This window comes from Oratosquilla oratoria, chromosome 26, assembly GCF_046742065.1.
Source record: "Oratosquilla oratoria isolate Oo_2021 chromosome 26, ASM4674206v1, whole genome shotgun sequence".
NCBI lineage: Eukaryota > Metazoa > Arthropoda > Malacostraca > Stomatopoda > Squillidae > Oratosquilla > Oratosquilla oratoria.
The window spans coordinates 12,366,869-12,384,576 of record NC_134802.1 but is presented as its reverse complement, the minus strand read 5'-3'; the positions used below and the strand labels follow the sequence as shown (position 1 = coordinate 12,384,576).

Genomic DNA, 17,708 nt, shown 5'->3' with positions numbered 1-17,708 from the left:
AGGGAGTTGGGAGATAGGGTTGATGAAAGAGTATTAGGATGGTTTGGACACATGGAAAGAATGAGTGAAGAAAGACTAGTAAAAGAGGTATGGAAGGCAGATGTGGAGGGAGTGAACATGAGGGGACGTCCTAGGATGAGGTGGATGGATGTGGTGAAGGGGGCTTTGGGGAAGAGGGGAATGTCTGTTGAGGAAGGACGGGAGAGGACAGAAGACAGGGGTGAATGGAGAATGATTGTATATGGATGATGTTGTGATGCATGAGGTGGAATGGACGGGGGGAGAGGTAGTATGTGTGAGCAAAATTTGACGCAGCCCAAAGGGATTTCTCCCCGTCTTCTCCTTTTATGCAATGGGGGGACGGAGAGGGGGGGTCGCCAATTTAATGAAGCGGCCTTGCTATGGATGTGCTGTGTCTTGCAACACTGCTTCTGACCCAGGGCAGTGAACAAGGTGCAGGGATGACCCGTCATCCAGGAGGTGCTAAGAAAAGAGGGAGGGTGGAGGGATGTGGAGTGTATTCAGGGATGGAATGGGTGGGAATGATTTTATGCCTTTTCCTTTTTGGCTACCTCCCTTGTAAGGGGGAAAAAGCCTTGGTATATGTATGTATGCATAGAACACACAAAAATTTATGGAATGTAAGATGTGACACCATGGTGATTGTACCACACTAGACCACTCATTTAAAACCCCAGCTTATGGCCAACTAACCACCAACTACCATAGTAAACTGTGTGCACACCTTTACAAGCATAGTCTGGAGACTTTACCTGGTTAGGGCACAGCCTGACAGGCACAGCTTGACCATGTGGATGTGGCATTAACATACTACCAAATATTATACTCCACCAAAATCCTACAGAAATCAACTCTGCAAAGAAATCACTACCATGACAAACAAGAATTGCACTAGCACACCTACATTCAGGTCACCATTCTATATTGAAATAATACAATACCAAATTGGCTTGGCAGTTGACACTAAATGCCCTATATTCAAAGAACATTTTACACCACTCTTTCCTATGATCCGGACAGCTCCATAAAATCTCTTCACTGACTGACTTAAGCTGAAATTGTGACAATGGATTTTTTGACACCCATACCTAACATCATCTGGATAACTGAAAGTATTAGTTACCTACACTTGAATAATAAAGGAAGAGATGCCTGAAAGTCAATTTAAGTTTACTTAAGATTGTACAAGCTGATCTTTTAAAAAATACTTGCCCATTCCTTAATAAAAACCCATTCAAATTCCTACAAAATCATGATCATTCCTGTGTCTTTAAATTAGTGACTTAACTAAAAAAAAACATACAATGCAACTTGTTATGAAGAAAATTATATACATTAGTGTATATCTATTTTATGACAACTATAGAGTATATGAAGATTTAGGAATCATTTCAATCTACAAATAAACACTAACATATTCTGAGATACTTCTTACCCTATTTAGCAGCAATTACGTATCAGTGGTTAAAACACATTCAGAGTGGTGTAGCATTAATATGTCTTGCTGAGGCTTCCTGCCATTTTATGAGCACCTTCACAACACCAATGATTTATGATGACACTTAAATCTCCAGCCTGTATACAAGGCATATCACAGCAGTTCCATTTATCTGAAAACCATGCGAGAAAATGAATTTTATAGCCTTGAATCATTTCAAGGGAAATAAAGGAGTTTAGCATAACCCATATCTTGTATATCACTTCTTCAACAAGTTTCCAAACTAGGGGTCATACAGATTTTTAAGGAGCAGGTGCTCATCATATACCATCAATGAGTGAATAATTTACTAAATACTCACTTTTCCCCAACCCTCTAGGAATTCAGAAACTTTCTCATGACCATGTGGGTTGTGTATGAGAGCATGGCTTGGGAAATCTCACTATGTTACACTTTTTATCAAGTTCAAACATCTGAGTAATACCAGATGGACTGTCCAAACATTGATGTTTTTTCAAATAACATGTTATTGTGGCAAAATACTTTAGGGTCTATATGGGGCGCCCCTACAGACCAGAACCACACATCAGTTTGTCTGTAATAGAGGAAGACTGTTCATAGAGAAATGATGACACTTTTATTATACTGCGACTGTCCCTCCTTTATGCTGTCCTCCAACCCCTTGTTACTGTCCTCTACCATTTCTCTGAATATTCATTTCCTTTTTTTGCCTATGTGGTGGGAAAAGAGTGCTACCACCAAGTCTTCCCACTTGAGATCATAAGAGGCGACAAAACATGTGACGGGGTATAGGACTAGGAATCCTTCTACCTGTAGCCCCACAGGGGACATTCCTAAAAAGACATAAGGGCATAAGAGGGTCTAGGAGTTTTCCAACCAGTACCCTAAGGTTTGGGTCTTTTAAGTGCATGGATATGGTACAGATGAGAGTAAAAGGGAAGAGATAGGCAGTATGTTTGTGAGAAGAAAGATGGATATTTTGACACTGAGTGACACTAAGTTGAAAGCGAGGGGCGAGTGTGAGTTTGGGAGTGTAGTTGGGAGGTTCTCAGGAGTGAAGAAGGGATGAGGGAGAGAAGGGGTGGCTATACTAGTAAATGAAGAGATAGGTAAGCATGTAGTGGAGGTTTCTTCAATGTTGATGTGGATGAAGGTGAAGCTGGAAAGGGAGATGTGGGTTTTTGTAAGTGCATATGGACCTGGTAGTGAGAAGAGCATAGAGGAAAGGGAGGCTTTTTGGATAGATTTAAATGAGTGCATAGAGAGATTAGGAAGAAATGTCAATGTAGTTGTATTGGGAGACCTTAATGCTAGGGTAGGAAATGAGCCAACAGACGGAGTGATTGGGAAGTATGGAGTTCCAGGAAAGAATTGTAGTGGAGAGTTGATGGTGATGTGTCTAGAGAGTTGATGATAGCAAATACATAGTTTAGGAAGAAAGTCAAGCATAAGTACACATGGGAGAGGGTGGTGGATGGAAGGGTGGCAGATGGAGCATTAATGGACTATATAGTGGTGACCAGGAGGTATGGTAGGAAGAGTTAAGGATGTACTTGTTCTAAAGGGAAATAGTGGGGGAATATCAGATCATTTTCTGGTGGAAGGTAAGTTGAGAGTGGAGAATGGGTGGAGAAAGAGAAAAAGGGCAGAAGGTAGGGAGGAACTTTGAGTGAACTGCTTAAATGAGAAAGAAAAGGAGAAGTATAAGAAGCTGAGAGAGGAGTTGGAGGTAGTGAAGGATAGGGTAGAACTAGGAGTGGAGGACGAATGGGGATGGTTCAAGGAGGGAGTCATAAGGTGTGCAAAGATGGTGCATGAAACAAGGAGGATGGGAGGAAATAGAAGGAAGGGTAGCGAGTGGTGGGATGAGGAAACAAAGAAGGGAAAAATAATGGAAACTATCATCAGAGATGCTATCGAACATCATTTAGAAAGTAACAGTTTGATAAATGATAGCCAGCATGGTTTCAGACGGAAACGTTCTTGCGTGACTTACTCGAATTCTACAACACAGTTATCTCCAATTATGACAAAAGAAACAATATAGATTTAATATATCTAGACTTTGCAAAAGTTTTGATACCGTCCCACATGAAAGACTACTTACTAAATTAGCTTTGCATGGAATAAGTGGTAGCCTATTAGGTTGGACTAGTAATTGGTTGAATGGTCGAAAACAGAGAGTTGTTTTAAATGGAAAAACTTCTGGATGGAAAAATGTTGCAAGTGGAGTTCCTCAGGGTTCCGTTCTTGGGCCACTTCTATTCATAGTATATATAAATGATATAGACCATGGACTAAAATCTACTGTTTCCAAATTTGCTGATGATACAAAACTATGTGGAGTGGCAAATGATCACTCAAACCAATCAGATATTCAAGAAGATTTAGATAAATTACAGCAATGGTCTGAAAAGTGGCTAATGAAATTTAACACAAGTAAATGCAAGGTAATGCACATAGGTAAAAATAACAGTAAGTACGATTACAAGTTATTTGGAAATACGTTAACAAAAGTGGATAGTGAAAAAGATCTCGGCGTAATTATCAGTAACGACCTCAAATCATCCAAGCAGTGTATTTCAGCCTCTGAGAAAGCAAATAAGATTCTGGGACTGATTGCGCGATCTTTTGATTTCAAAAGTCCATCACTCATTAACAAGCTATTTAAATCGTTAGTTTGTCCACATTTGGAATATGCTGTTTCCGTATGGTCACCGAATCTCATTAAAGACATTGACAGACTGGAAAAAATACAACGGCGAGCCACAAAGCTGATTCCAAATATCAAAAATAAATCATACGAAAATTGACTAAAACACATGAATCTGTTTTCCCTAAAAAAGTGTAGACTCAGAGGTGACTTGATACAGGTCTTTAAGATTTTAAAGGGAATTGACAACATCAAAAGTGACCAAATTTTCACATTGAATGAGAATCAGACAAGAAACAATGGTCTCAAACTGTCCGGAAATAGATTCAATTTGGAAGTAGGTAGAAACAACTTTGCCAACCGTGTAGTTAATGAATGGAATAAACTTCCTGCACAGGTAGTGCAATGTAGTTCAGTTCGAAGCTTTAAGAATCATTTAGATAAATACCTAAGATGCTGTAATGATTATAATTTATCTAATATTATTAGTTTTTGTTTTGTTATCATTTGTCTGTCCGATTTTCATTTATCATTAGTTATATGTCAATTTATTATTATTTACTATTTACCTGTTTGTTTATTATTTAACTATACCTATGCATTTATGTATTTTATTGTTATTTACATTGTTATAGTTTTTATTTATTATTTTATTATTAATATGATTTTTTTTTTGCATCCGACTTAGATATGGATCAAAAGGTCTCCTGTCGGCATGCTCCGCCTTTGTAATCCTTTGTAATCCTTTGTAGAAGAGAAGCAGGCTTCCATAGATTGGTTACAAATTAGGATGAGGGAGTCATATGAGAGGTACAAAGTAAAGAGAAGTAAAGCACAAGATAAAGGAGGCAAGGAGGAGAGCAGATGTGAAATGGGATAAGAGTATGACAGAAATTTTGAAAGTAATAAAAAGAGGTTTTGGAAAGAAATTAAAAGAGGAAGAGGAGGTGAATCAAGTAGAGAAGAAAAGGTAAAAGGTGCAGATGGAGAGATGATAATGGAAGAGAAGGCAGTGAGGGGAAGGTGGGCAGAATATTTTAGGGAGTTGTTAAATGTGAAGGAGGATAGGGAGGGGAAGGTAGTTGCGGTGGGAAGTGCTAAAAAAATGACAGTGATGAGTGAGGAAAAGGGAGGAGAAATAAGGAAAGATGAAGTGAAGGCAGCTCTTGAGATGATGAGAGCAGGTAAGGCATCTGGGTTGGATGGATGCCGTGCAGAATGTCTGAAGAAAGGAGGTAAAGTTATGGTGGACTGGCTGGTGAGGTTATTTAATGTTTGTGTATGAGAGGGTAGAGTGCCGGAGGACTGGAGGAGTGCCTGTATAGTTCCACTTTACAAGGGAAAGGGGGACAAGTGTGAGTGTAGTAGTTTCAGAGGGATCAGCTTGTTGAGTGTAGTTGGTAAGGCTTATGGGAAGGTCTTGACTGAGAGGATTAGGAGAGGAACAGAGGGAGTAATTGGTGAGGAACAGTGTGGTTTTAGAACAGGTAGGGGATGTGTAGATCAGATTTTTGTGGTGAGACATATGTGAAAATGCTATAGGAAAAGGTAAGGATTTTTTTTGGGTTTTATGGATTTGGAAAAGGCTTATGATAGGGTAGACAGGAAGGTACTGTGGGAGGTACTGCAGATATATGGGATAGGAGGAAAGCTGTTAAGAACAGTCAAGAGTTTTTATGAGAGAAATAGAACTTGTGTTAGGATTAGAAATGGAGGGAGTGAATGATTTGAGGTAAAGGTGGGACTTTGTCAGGGATGTGTTATGTCACCCTGGCTGTTCAATCTATACATGGATGGGGTGGTGTGAGAGGTGAATGCAAGGGTAGTTGGTAGGGGGTTGGAGATGGTTAAAGAAAATGGAGAAAAGTGGGAGACAAGCCAGTTGTTGTTTGCTGACGGCACTGTGCTTGTAGCAGAATCAGAGAAGGGATTGAGGAAGTTAGTGACAGAGTTTGGGAGAGTGTGTGAAAGAAGGAAGTTGAAGATAAATGTGGGTAAAAGTAAGGTGATGAGATGTACAAGGGGAGAGAGTGGCAGCAGGCTGGAAGTGAGTATTAAGGGAGAGCAACTGGAGGAAGTGGATAGTTTTAGATACTTGGGTGCAAATGTGGCAGGAATGGGAGTAGGGGTGGAGGTAAAATATAGATTGAGAAAAGTGAGTAAATGCCTTGGGGGATTAAAAAAATGTAATGAGAAATAGACATTTGGGAATGGATGCTAAAAGGAGATCGTTTGAAGGAGTGATTGTGCCAACAGCACTGTACGGGTCAGAAACATGGAACATAAGAGAGGAAGAGAGTTTAAATATTTTTGAGATGAAATGTCTGAGAAGTATGATAGGGGTTACTAGGTTGGATAGTGAGAAATGAGGAGGTGAGGAGGAGAACAGGGGTGGAAAGGGAGTTGGGAGATAGGGTTGATGAAAGAGTATTGGGATGGTTTGGACACATGGAAAGAATGAGTGAAGAAAGACTAGTAAAAGAGGTGTGGCAGGGAGAGGTGGAAGGAGTGAATGTGAGGGGCATCCTAGGATGAGATGGATGGATGGGGGTAAAAGGGGCATTGGGAAAGAGACAAATGTCTGTTGAGGAAGGACAGGAGAAGACAGAATATAGGGGTGAATGGAGAAGGGTTGTGTATGGATGATGCTGTGATGCATGAGGGAGAGTGGGTGGGGGATGGGAGATGAGGGAGTATGAGAAATAAATTGATGCAGCCCGAAGGGATTTCTTCCCGTCTTCTCTTTTTCTGCATGAGGGGAAGGAGAAAGGGGTCGCCAATTAATGAAGTGGCCTTGCTGTGGATGTGCTGTGTCTTGTGACACTGCTTCTAACCCAGGGCAATGGACAAGATGCAGGGATCACCCGTCATCCAGGAGGTGCCAAGATAAGAGGGAGGGAAGAGGGTGGAAGGGAGTGGAGTATGTAGGGGATGGAATAGGTGGGAGTGGTTTCTATGACTTTTTCTTTTGGCTACCTCCCATGTAAGGGGGAAAAAGGCCTTCGATATATATTTTTTCTATATTTTTATTTACTTCTATTTGTTATTTTTTTTTTTGCCAAGATAACATGTAAATAAAAATGACTGCCCAAAGAAAGCCTTTCTATTCCAGTATCAGTGATTTTGCATGTCAAGACAGATTGTTGCAACTTTTGAGAGGCAATTTTAAATTCTTATGGACACTTTGGACCACAGTGATGCTAAAACGTCAATGTTCTCATATTTTCACTTGCACATAATTAGCTACAGCTACCATAATTAAATCTATGAGTGGAGGTGTTAGTTTATACAGTAGCAGCTAGGTGGCTACAGATTACATATCTTCAGCTTTTCTTCAATAAAATAAATTTGGCCACTACAGGTATATTTTGTGCCTACAAGATGAGGCAATGTATCAATATCCCAGTTAAATTTGACAGTTTTTCCTCATCTATTACCAAAATTTACAAGAATTCCCTCCATCTCAAATACACTTGTTAGTTTTAATCTCTGCTACCAGGGGCTAAATTTTCCTAGCTTGCCCAGTCAGAGAAATCAAGGAAATGAGGAAAACTTATGTAAAGAAATAATTAATTTGTATAATTTTATTAAAATTTTTCCAATTTGTGCATAGGAATTCTGCATACAGATCTTACATAATATTTTTTAGTCTTCACCAGGTTAAGAATTAAATAAGCCAAAATTAGGAAATTAAAATTAAAATCTTTAGACTACAAGCGCCAGTTTTGCTGCCATGGCTACGTCATGGGCATGCATGTGATGCTGCTTGCTTCGCTTGCCGGCATCTGTATATTCAAAATCTGTCTCGCCTCATAACTTTTCATTCAACAGAAGTACTACACGAAACTTCTCTATACTCTTTCCAACAAAGAAGGATTTACTTTTCCTGTATAACTCAGGGAAAGCCTCCTTATGTTTAACTCAAAAGGCTGCAGCTAACTTTGGTTTCTCTATCAGCTCCTTCTTAACAGTAGAAACCCACTTCCAGAAGAGTCTCTGGCATCTCTTGCTTTCTGCTGGTGTTTCATGCATTGTCCTTAATTGCACTTCACACAGTAAAGGGATGTGCAACCTGTTTCACTGTCAAGGTGCCTACACTCATTTGGTATAATAGACATACAAGGATAACCTCAGCTGGCGGGTCTGAGGTGTCCCCAAAACACACCAACCAGATCACTCCTCAAAAAGGAGAGAAAAACTCAGACCAAATATTATCATATATTAGTAGATACTGTGTTATCTGTATCAATTTTGTTTAGTCATATTATTTACATACATATATTTCAATTATTTACATAATTTTAAAAATTCATTAAAAATATAGTGAAATGATAATTTCTGAATGAAAGGAACTGGGATTCTTTCAACTGATCATTCAAATAATTACACACATTAACTTAGCAAATATATATCTACTTCTGTAAATCATTTAAAGTAAATATAATGCATATACATGAATTAAAAAGTATATTTTCAGGCTACTTCAGAGTTCATCATCAGAACTTGCAATATCATCAGATTCTTTGCTGTATCTATTTTCATTCCCATGTTGACCAGGATAGAAGAGCCTCAAAAGGAGTTCAGATATATCAAGTCACAAGACCTGATCAAAAGGTACCCAGACAAAAATTTTGTCAGGTGGAAAGAACAAAGAGATGATGATTGAGTTTCTGCACCCATTCTGGACAACCTATGATTCATCTCTTTGATGATGTCACTTAATTTGTTGCTCATGTTAACAAATAACATAGCCTTTCTTCTCCTGATGGTACCTATATGTATAGCTGAAGTTAGTGATCATGAAGAGACAAATACAAGGCTGCTTCTGCATGCTAAGTATGCTTCACCTCATTATCTGTATAGTGTTATAGTGAGTCTTGATATAAACATCATGGTCTTAGTTGTTGGATTTGACCATTATACTGATAGTCATTTGTACTTCCAAAATGGGTCTGGTGCTCATGGACGTATCACTGACATATCTCATGTATTCAAACACCTATGGTCCTAGTAGATACCATGCTATTATTTGCATATGAGTTTTCAATGGATGTATTTACCTAGTTGTATTTTACGGCAGCTGTAAAGATGATGAGCAGAGGTAAGGCATCTGGGTTGGATGGATGCCGTGCAGAATGTCTGAAGAAAGGAGGTAAAGTTATGGTGGACTGGCTGGTGAGGTTATTTAATGTTTGTGTATGAGAGGGTAGAGTGCCGGAGGACTGGAGGAGTGCCTGTATAGTTCCACTTTACAAGGGAAAGGGGGACAAGTGTGAGTGTAGTAGTTACAGAGGGATCAGCTTGTTGAGTGTAGTTGGGAAGGCTTCTGGGAGGGTCTTGATTGTGAGGATTAGGAGAGGAACAGAGGGAGTAATTGGTGAGGAACAATGTGGGTTTAGGACAGGTAGGGGTTGTGTAATCAGATTTTTGTGGTAAGACAGACATGTGAGAAAGCTATAGGAAAAGGTAAGGATGTTTTTTTGGCTTTTATGGACCTGGAAAAGGCTTACGACAGGGTAGACAGGAAGGCACTGTGGGAGGTACTGCAGATATATGGAATAGGAGGAAAGCTGTTAAGAGCAGTCAAGAGTTTTTATGAGAGTAGTAAGAGCTTGTATTAGGATTAGAAATGGAGAGAGTGAATGGTTTGAGGTAAAGGTGGGACTTCATCAGGGATGTGTTATGTCGCCCTGGCTGTTCAATCTTAACATGGATGGGGTGGTGCGAGAGGTGAATGCAAGAGTAGTGGATAAGGGGTTGGAGAAGGTTGAAGAAAATGGAGAAAAGTGGGAGGTGAGCCAGTTGTTGTTTGCTGATGACACTGCACTTGTAGCAGGATCAGAGGAAGAATTGAGGAAGTTAGTGACAGAGTAGTAGAGCTTTCAATTGTAAACATAGTCCTGAAATGTCTGATCATAACTTCAGCCATTTCTGTGTCACCTATATATTCTTGATCTCCATGCAGTTTTACAATTTCGTGTTTGTCTTTTAATTTATCACTTACATATCTGTAAAAGAGTTTAGGTTGATCCTTACATTTGTCAATATCTTTTTAATAGTTTCTTTTTTCTTTCCTGCGTATATTCACATATTCATTCCTAGGTTTTATATATGTCTACCATTTGGATGTTTTTTGTCTCTTTTCCAGGCTTTGTCTCTTCTGTCTTTAACCTCACTGCACCTTCTGTTATACCAACACTTTGTATAAATCTCTTTTTGCTTCTTCTTTGGTACGTATTTATCAATTTCTTCCTTGTACTTTTCTTTGAATATTTTCCATTTGTTTTCCATCTTTGTTTCCTCTTTGGAGAATTTACCCCAGTTTGTGTTTTGGAAAAAAATTCTTAGTTTTACAAAATCCATTTTGTTGTACATTAATCTTCCTTCTCTATGTTTCACATTCCTTCTTACATTGTTTTGTTCTTTAAATTCAAACTCTATTAGTATATGGTCACTCTTTCCAATTGTTTTATACTCCATTTTGTTCACAACATCCGGTTCAGAAGTTAATATTAAGTCTAGTTTTGACAGTTCCTCACTGTTTCTATATCTAGCATTTTCCTTAACCCATTGTGTTAGGGTATATTCGATGGTCATATCCAGCAGAATGTTGCTCCAAAGTTCTCCCCCTTTTACTATCATTTCTTCCCAGATGATATCCTTTGCATTAAAGTCACCCATATTTACTATGTTACCACCCTCTTTCAGTAACTCATTTAGCACATTCATTGTGTCTTCCAGTAATTTATAATGATCACTATCAGACCAAGCCTGTGTTTTTGGTGGTACATATTTTTATCTACAATTTTAATCACAATTGATTCCACATTATATTTGCCTTCATTTATCTTTGTCACATTTAAACCCTTTTTGGTCAATATCATGACTCCTCCTCCCTATTTGTTCTATTTTTGGCCCAGTGGTTGTAAAGACCTTGTCCCACTATACTTGTTGATAGAGGACCTTTCAGTTTTGTCTCCACAATTCCCATAATGTCAGGTTTTTCTATTTCCAGGTAGTTCTTTAGTTCATTAATTACAGAGATCATACTGTTGATATTTGTATATGCCACTTTTACATACATATATACATATACCAAGGCTTTTTCCCCCTTACAAGGGGGGTAGCCAAAAAAGGAAACGGCATAAAATCATTCCCACCCATTCCATCCCTGAATACACTCCACATCCCTCCACCCTCCCTCTTATCTTAGCACCTCCTGAATGACGTGTCATCCCTGCACCTTGTCCACTGCCCTGGGTCAGAAGCAGTGTCCCAAGACACAGCACATCCACAGCAAGGCCGCTTCATTAAATCGGCGACCCCCCCTCTCCGTCCCCCCATGCATAAAAGGAGAAGACAGGGAGAAATCCCTTCGGTCTGCATCTATCTATTTCTCATACTCCCTCACACCCCATCTGCCCGCCCATTCCACCTCATGCATCACATCATCCATATACAATCATTCTCCATTCACCCCTGTCTTCTGTCCTCTCCCGTCCTTCCTCAACAGACATTCCCCTCTTCCCCAAAGCCCCCTTCACCACATCCATCCACCTCATCCTAGGACGTCCCCTCATGTTCACTCCCTCCACATCTGCCTTCCATACCTCTTTTACTAGTCTTTCTTCACTCATTCTTTCCATGTGTCCAAACCATCCTAATACTCTTTCATCAACCCTATCTCCCAACTCCCTTTTCACCCCCATTCTTCTCCTCACCTCCTCATTTCTCACTCTATCTAGCCTAGTAACCCCCATCATACTTCTCAGACACCTCATCTCAAACACATTCAAACTCCTCTCTTCTTCTCTTATGTTCCATGTTTCTGCCCCATACAGTGCTGTTGGCACAATCACTCCTTCATACAGTCTCCTCTTAGCATCTATTCCCAAATGTCTATTCCTCATTACACTCTTCAATCCACCAAGGCATTTACTCGCTTCTCTCAATCTACATTCTACCTCCACCTTCACTCCACCTTTTCCTGCCACATTTGCACCCAAGTATCTAAAACTATCCACTTCCTCCAGTCGCTCTCCCTTAATGCTCACTTCCAGTCTACTGCCACTTTCACCCCTTGTACATCTCATCACCTTACTTTTACCCACATTTATCTTTAGCTTTCTTCTATCACATACTCTCCCAAACTCTGTCACCAACTTCCTCAGTCCCTCCTCCGATCCTGCCACAAGCGCAGTGTCATCAGCAAACAACAGCTGGCTCACATCCCACTTTTCTCCATTTTCTTTAACCATCTCCAATCCCTGACCCACTACCCTTGCATTTACCTCTCGCACTACCCCATCCATGTATAAGTTGAACAGCCAGGGCGACATAACGCATCCTTGATGAAGTCCCACCTTTACCTCGAACAACTCACTCTCTCCATTTCCAATCCTGACACAAGCTCTACTACTCTCATAAAAACTCTTGACAGCTCCTAGAAGCTTTCCTCCTATCCTGTATATCCGCAAAACCTCCCACAGTGCCTTTCTGTCTACCCTGTTGTAAGCCTTTTCCAGGTCCATAAAGGCCCAAAAAACATCCTTCCCCTTTCCTATAGCTTTCTCACATATCTGTCTTACCACAAAAATCTGATCTACACAACCTCTACCCGATCTAAATCCACACTGTTCCTCACCAATTACTCCCTCTGTTCCTCTCCTAATCCTCTCAATCAAGATCCTCCCATAAGCCTTCCCAACTACACTTAACAAGCTAATCCCTCTGAAACTACTACATTCACACTTGTCCCCTTTTCCCTTGTAAAGTGGAACTATACAGGCATTCCTCCAGTCCTCCGGCACTCTACCCTCTCTCCAGCAAACATTAAATAAACTCACCAGCCAGTCCACCATCACTGTACCTCCTTTTTTTAGACATTCTGCATGGCACCCATCCAGACCAGGTGCCTTACCTGCTTTCATCATCTTAACAACTGCCTTCACTTCATCCTTCCTTATTTCTCCTCCATTTTCCTCACTCATTACTCTCATTTTCTTAGCATTTCCCACTGCAGCTATCTTTCCCTCCCTATCCTCCTTCACATTTAGCAACTCCCTAAAATATTCTGCCCACCTTCCTCTTACTGCCTTCTCTTCCATTATCATCTCTCCATCTGCACCTTTTACCTTTTCTTCTCTACTTGATTTGCCTCCTCTTCCTCTCTTAATTTCTTTCCAAAACATCTTTTTATTACTTTCAAAATTTTCTGTCATACTCTTACCCCACTTCACATCTGCTCTCCTCTTTGCCTCCTTTACCTTTTGCTTTACTTCTCTTTTCTTTTCTTTGTACCTCTCATGTGACTCCCTCGTCCTATTTTGTAACCAATCTGTGAAAGCTTGCCTCTTCTATTCTACAACCTTCTTTGTTTCCTCATCCAGCCATTCACTACCCTTCCTTCTATTTCCTCCTGTCCTTCTTGTTCCACACACTATCCTTGCACACTTTGTGACTCCCTCCTTGAACCATCCCCATTCCTCCTCCACACCTAGCTCTACTCTATCCTTCACTCCTCCTTCAGCTCCCTCTTGTACTCCTTCTCCTTTTCCTTTTCATTTAAAGAGCTCACTCTAAGCACCTCCCTACCTTTTGTCCCTTTCCTCTTTCTCCATCTATCCTCCACTCTCAACTTACCTTCCACCAAAAAATTATCTGATATTCCCCCACCCTCTCCCCTTAGCACATGTACATCCTTAACTCTTCCTATCATAGTCCTATTTACCACTACATAATCCATCAACGCTCTATCTACCACCTTTCCATCCACCACCCTCTCCCATGTGTATTTATGCTTGACTTTCTTCCGAAACACTGTATTTGCTATCATCAACTCTCTTTCTAGACACATTTCCACCATCAACTCTCTACTACGATTCTTTCCTGGAACTCCACATTTCCCAACCACTTCATCAATTGGACCATTTCCTACCCTAGCATTAAGGTCTCCCAGTACTATTACATTGATATTTCTCCCCAAATCCTCTATGCACTCATTTAAACCTATCCAAAAGGCTTCCCTTTCTTCTATACTCTTCTCACTGCCAGACCCATATGCACTTACAAAGACCCATATCTCCTTTCCCAGTTTCACTTTCATCCACATTATCCTTGAGGAAACCTCCTTCCACTCCACTACACATTTACCTATCTCTTCACTTACTAGAATAGCCACCCCTTCCCTCCCTCGCCCTCTCTTCACTCCTGATAACCTCCCACTTACACTCCCAAACTTACACTCACCTTTCCCTTTCAACTTGGTTTCACTCAAAGCCAACACATCCATCTTTCTTCTCACAAACATACTACCTACATCTTCCCTTTTACTCTCATCTGTACTACATCCACGCGCATTAAAAGACCCAAACCTTAGGGTGCTGGTCGGAAAACTCCCAGACCCTCTTATGCCTCTACTTTTTCGTTTAGGAATGTCCCCTGTGGGGCTACAAGGAGAAGGATGCTTAGTCCCAATCCCCGTCCCTTTCTTCTCACCTCTTACAATCCAAGTGGAAATACTTGGTGGCAGTATTCTTTTCCCCCACCATAGGGAATTCCCCCACAGCAGAAAATGAATACTCAGAGAAATGGTACAGGACAGCAGCAAGGGGTTGGGGGACAGCATAACGGAGGGACAGTTGTAGTATAAAAGTGTCATAATTTCTCTATGAAGAGTTTTCCTCTATCATAGACAAAATGATGTGTGGCTCTGGTCCGTAGGGGCGCCCCATATAGACCCTAAAGTAACAACTGCATGCTACTTTGCCACAATAACAAGCAGCCAATACCCCAGACTGGTATATCCACTTATAGTTTCATATTTTCTTCTCTTTTTTAACTTTCCCTTTTTCTGATGTACCATTTTTTTTCAGTCTCAAGTCCAGTACTCTCCAATAAAACTCATTTTTTTGCATCTTCATTCTTTTCTCATTTCTATCATTGGCTTCAATTCTGAGAGCCTTGTCTTTCTCTTTTTCCTCATCACTCATTTCCTTTTTTATCCATATATGCCTGAATTTCTTGCTGTTTGCTTATTTAACAGCTTTTGATAGTATCTCTTCAGCTATCATTTGAGTTCTTAGTTTTATTTTCAGGGGTCAATGCCGTTTTTCTTTTGAGTATTAGCCTATCCTGTGAATCCCGTCAATTTGTCAAAATTTTGCCCTTTGTCCTGAATTTCCATCAGAATTTCCTTAGCTATTTCCTTTTCCTCCTTTTCTCTCTGGTATTTATACACATGTTTTTCTTAGATATATGGACCACAATGCATTTACCTTTGTCAACTGTATCTCTCACACAATTTTTCTTTTCTTTGATTACTTTCATGACTGTTTCTTTTGTATTTTCCTCCATCTACTTTTGTACTATTTCTCTAAAGGATATTTTTTTATTTTCCTGTTCTTGTTTCCACTGATCTTTTATTTCAAGGAGGACTGTTTCCTTGACTCTTCCACCTTTCCAGTCACTACCTGTAATTACTCTTTGACCTTTTTCAGTTCTTCATTTTTATTCTTATACTCATTTTTCATTCTTTCATCTTCTCATTTGAGCATATTAATTTCACTTTTAAGGTCACTCAATTCTCTAATTGTTTGCTCGTTACTCTTAGGCAAAGTAATCAATTCCCTAAGTACAGCTCAGTAGTCCAAATTTTAAATCTTCCAATAATTTGTTTACTTCACGATTTCTTAATGCATTGCTATATCTAACTTCTCTATCTATATCTAAGCCTCTACCTATTTCTCTTGGATTTATTTGAAAACCTGAAAACCTGTTGTTCTCCCACCTTTGATATATTCTTGGTGTGTCAATTAAGCATGTCCTCTTGGGAATTACTCATCTCAGTGACTCAACCTTATATCCAGGCCTCTCTTCGTTCGTTCATTCAATATTTTGTTGTCTTTTTCTTTCTCCATAGTGCCAACTATACTTATTTTAAGAACTGGATTTAACCTTATCAGTCACACGAGAAACATAGCCTACACATTCCGCACAAGAAATGAGTGAGTGAAGAAAGACTAGTAAAAAGAGGTATGGAAGGCAGATGTGGAGGGAGTGAACATGAGGGGACGTCCTAGGATGAGGTGGATGGATGGGGTGAAGGGGGCTTTGGGGAAGAGGGGAATGTCTGTAGAGGAAGGATGGGAGAGGACAGAAGACAGGGGTGAATGGAGAATGGTTGTATATGGATGATGTTGTGATTGCATGAGGTGGAATGGGGGGGTGAGGTAGTTTGTGTGAGCAGAATTTGACGCAGCCCAAAGGGATTTCTCCCCGTCTTCTCCTTTTATGCAATGGGGGGACAGAGAGGGGGGGTCGCCGATTTAATGAAGCGGCCTTGCTGTGGATGTGCTATGTCTTGCGACACTGCTTCTGACCAAGGGCAATGGACAAGGTGCAGGGATGACCCGTCATCCAGGAGGTGCTAAGATAAGAGGGAGGGTGGAGGGGTGTGGAGTGTATTCAGGGATGGAATGGGTGGAAATAATTTTATGCCTTTTCCTTTTTTGGCTACCTCCCTTGTAAGGGGGAAAAAGCCTTGGTATGTGTGTGTGTACATTGTATTTACTTTAAATGACTTACAAAAGTAGATATATATTTGCTAGGTTAATGTGTGTAATTATTTGAATGAACAGTTGAAAGAATACCTGTACCATTCATCCAGAAATTATAATTTCAATATATTTTTAAGGAATTATCAGGGCAGTGGGCAAGATGCAGAGATGACCTGTCATCCAGGAGGAGCCAAGATAAGAGGGAGGGAGGGGGGTGAATGGGAGTGGAGTATGTGGGGTTGGAATGGGTGGGAGTGGATTTTTTTTTTTTTTTTTTTTTTTTCTACATCCATTGAATGGTGGAAAAAGCCTTTCGTATATGTATGTATACATGTAAATGATTAAAATTTATATATATATATATATATATATATATATATATATATATATATATATATATACACATAATATGATCCTAGACATAAATGATACAGATAGCACAGTATAGTCTAAATAAAAATGTCAAGTTTTAATTTCCTAATTTTGACTAATTTAATTCTTAATTAAACTAGTGATATTTCCTTATTTCTTTGATTTCTCTGACTGGGCCAGCTAAGAAAAACTGAGACCCTGGTGGCAGAGATTAAAACTAACAAGTACATTAGAGTTGGAGGAATTATTGTCAATTTTGATAATAGATGAGTATAGACTATCCAGTTTTACCAGGATATTGATATATTGCCTCATCTTGTCAATGAGAAACACACTCAAGAGTGGCCAGACCTGTTTTGGTTTTGTTATTGAAGAAAAATTGAAGTTATGTGAGCCATAGCCACCTTGTGGCTACTGTATGAACTAACACCTCCACTCGTAAATTTAATTAGCTGTAGCTAATTAACCCTCATCCTGACAACTGTATCATTCAACAAAAGACTTCACCACAGACCCAAAATATACACCCTTCATAAACAGCCAGAGCAGATGAAACGTAAGATCCATAACCTCAAGGATCCATTCACCTGGACCAGACAATATAAGTAATGTCCACCTAAATCACATTGGATCACATGGCGCACAT

General features: G+C 39.9%; 1 protein-coding gene across 10 annotated transcripts in view; it reads right to left on the bottom strand.

The window, feature by feature from the left end:
• lic (dual specificity mitogen-activated protein kinase kinase lic) overlaps nt 1–17,708 on the bottom strand; it is a 109,779-nt gene that overhangs the window by 78,304 nt on the left and 13,767 nt on the right. For 3 of the 10 annotated variants that reach the window (XM_076209336.1, XM_076209335.1, XM_076209334.1), the window contains exon 2: nt 1,457–1,631. The exons of 3 other annotated variants lie outside the window; for them this stretch is intronic. The gene's annotated coding sequence lies outside the window, so the exon portion shown is untranslated. Of the gene's footprint in view, nt 1–773; nt 794–1,456; nt 1,632–1,820; nt 1,839–9,193; nt 9,215–17,708 lie in introns of those variants that run through there. 4 more of the 10 variants (XM_076209337.1, XM_076209338.1, XM_076209343.1 and 1 more) reach the window with 4 other exon arrangements.